Raw genomic sequence first — 3,507 nt, forward strand, 5'->3', positions numbered from 1 at the left:
GTCTTGATGACATGATGTGTTGTATAACAACTGTAACAATGCTGTGACAGTGTCTTGATGACATGATGTGTTGTATAACAACTGTAACAATGCTGTGACAGTGTCTTGATGACATGATGTGTTGTATAACAACTGTAACAATGCTGTGACAGTGTCTTGATGACATGATGTGTTGTATAACAACTGTAACAATGCTGTGACAGTGTCTTGATGACATGATGTGTTGTATAACAACTGTAACAATGCTGTGACAGTGTCTTGATGACATGATGTGTTGTATAACAACTGTAACAATGCTGTGACAGTGTCTTGATGACATGATGTGTTGTATAACAACTGTAACAATGCTGTGACAGTGTCTTGATGACAACTGTAATGATGTGTTGTCTTGATGACATATGTGTTGTATAACAACTGTAACAATGCTGTGACAGTGTCTTGATGACATGATGTGTTGTATAACAACTGTAACAATGCTGTGACAGTGTCTTGATGACATGATGTGTTGTATAACAACTGTAACAATGCTGTGACAGTGTCTTGATGACATGATGTGTTGTATAACAACTGTAACAATGCTGTGACAGTGTCTTGATGACATGATGTGTTGTATAACAACTGTAACAATGCTGTGACAGTGTCTTGATGACATGATGTGTTGTATAACAACTGTAACAATGCTGTGACAGTGTCTTGATGACATGATGTGTTGTATAACAACTGTAACAATGCTGTGACAGTGTCTTGATGACATGATGTGTTGTATAACAACTGTAACAATGCTGTGACAGTGTCTTGATGACATGATGTGTTGTATAACAACTGTAACAATGCTGTGACAGTGTCTTGATGACATGATGTGTTGTATAACAACTGTAACAATGCTGTGACAGTGTCTTGATGACATGATGTGTTGTATAACAACTGTAACAATGCTGTGACAGTGTCTTGATGACATGATGTGTTGTATAACAACTGTAACAATGCTGTGACAGTGTCTTGATGACATGATGTGTTGTATAACAACTGTAACAATGCTGTGACATGATGTCTTGATGTAACAATGATGTGATGACATGATGTGTTAACAACTGTAACAATGCTGTGACAGTGTCTTGATGACATGATGTGTTGTATAACAACTGTAACAATGCTGTGACAGTGTCTTGATGACATGATGTGTTGTATAACAACTGTAACAATGCTGTGACAGTGTCTTGATGACATGATGTGTTGTATAACAACTGTAACAATGCTGTGACAGTGTCTTGATGACATGATGTGTTGTATAACAACTGTAACAATGCTGTGACAGTGTCTTGATGACATGATGTGTTGTATAACAACTGTAACAATGCTGTGACAGTGTCTTGATGACATGATGTGTTGTATAACAACTGTAACAATGCTGTGACAGTGTCTTGATGACATGATGTGTTGTATAACAACTGTAACAATGCTGTGACAGTGTCTTGATGACATGATGTGTTGTATAACAACTGTAACAATGCTGTGACAGTGTCTTGATGACATGATGTGTTGTATAACAACTGTAACAATGCTGTGACAGTGTGATGACATGATGTGTTGTATAACAACTGTAACAATGCTGTGACAGTGTCTTGATGACATGATGTGTTGTATAACAACTGTAACAATGCTGTGACAGTGTCTTGATGACATGATGTGTTGTATAACAACTGTAACAATGCTGTGACAGTGTCTTGATGACATGATGTGTTGTATAACAACTGTAACAATGCTGTGACAGTGTCTTGATGAGTGTCTTGATGACATGATGTGTTGTATAACAACTGTAACAATGCTGTGACAGTGTCTTGATGACATGATGTGTTGTATAACAACTGTAACAATGCTGTGACAGTGTCTTGATGACATGATGTGTTGTATAACAACTGTAACAATGCTGTGATAATATCTCAATGATATAATACATTGTACAACATTGTAACAATGCTGTGACAGTGTCTTGATGACATGATGTGTTGTATAACAACTGTAACAATGCTGTGACAGTGTCTTGATGACATGATGTGTTGTATAACAACTGTAACAATGCTGTGACAGTGTCTTGATGACATGATGTGTTGTATAACAACTGTAACAATGCTATAACAACTGTAACAATGCTGTGACAGTGTCTTGATGACATGATGTGTTGTATAACAACTGTAACAATGCTGTGACAGTGTCTTGATGACATGATGTGTTGTATAACAACTGTAACAATGCTGTGACAGTGTCTTGATGACATGATGTGTTGTATAACAACTGTAACAATGCTGTGACAGTGTCTTGATGACATGATGTGTTGTATAACAACTGTAACAATGCTGTGACAGTGTCTTGATGACATGATGTGTTGTATAACAACTGTAACAATGCTGTGACAGTGTCTTGATGACATGATGTGTTGTATAACAACTGTAACAATGCTGTGACAGTGTCTTGATGACATGATGTGTTGTATAACAACTGTAACAATGCTGTGACAGTGTCTTGATGACATGATGTGTTGTATAACAACTGTAACAATGCTGTGACAGATGACATCTTGATGAACAATGATGTGTTCTTGATATAACAATTGTAACAATGCTGTGACAGTGTCTTGATGACATGATGTGTTGTATAACAACTGTAACAATGCTGTGACAGTGTCTTGATGACATGATGTGTTGTATAACAACTGTAACAATGCTGTGACAGTGTCTTGATGACATGATGTGTTGTATAACAACTGTAACAATGCTGTGACAGTGTCTTGATGACATGATGTGTTGTATAACAACTGTAACAATGCTGTGACAGTGTCTGAATGATATGATGTGTTGTATAACAACATTGTAACAATGCTGTGACAGTGTCTTGATGACATGATGTGTTGTATAACAACTGTAACAATGCTGTGACAGTGTCTTGATGACATGATAATTGTATAACAACATTGTAACAATGCTGTGACAGTGTCTTGATGACATGATGTGTTGTATAACAACTGTAACAATGCTGTGACAGTGTCTTGATGACATGATGTGTTGTATAACAACTGTAACAATGCTGTGACAGTGTCTTGATGACATGATGTGTTGTATAACAACTGTAACAATGCTGTGACAGTGTCTTGATGACATGATGTGTTGTATAACAACTGTAACAATGCTGTGACAGTGTCTTGATGACATGATGTGTTGTATAACAACTGTAACAATGCTGTGACAGTGTCTTGATGACATGATGTGTTGTATAACAACTGTAACAATGCTGTGACAGTGTCTTGATGACATGATGTGTTGTATAACAACTGTAACAATGCTGTGACAGTGTCTTGATGACATGATGTGTTGTATAACAACTGTAACAATGCTGTGACAGTGTCTTGATGACATGATGTGTTGTATAACAACTGTAACAATGCTGTGACAGTGTCTTGATGACATGATGTGTTGTATAACAACTGTAACAATGCTGTGACAGTGTCTTGAT

The sequence above is a fragment of the Tachypleus tridentatus genome, chromosome 12 (genome assembly GCF_004210375.1).
Source record: "Tachypleus tridentatus isolate NWPU-2018 chromosome 12, ASM421037v1, whole genome shotgun sequence".
Taxonomy (NCBI): Eukaryota; Metazoa; Arthropoda; class Merostomata; order Xiphosura; family Limulidae; genus Tachypleus; species Tachypleus tridentatus.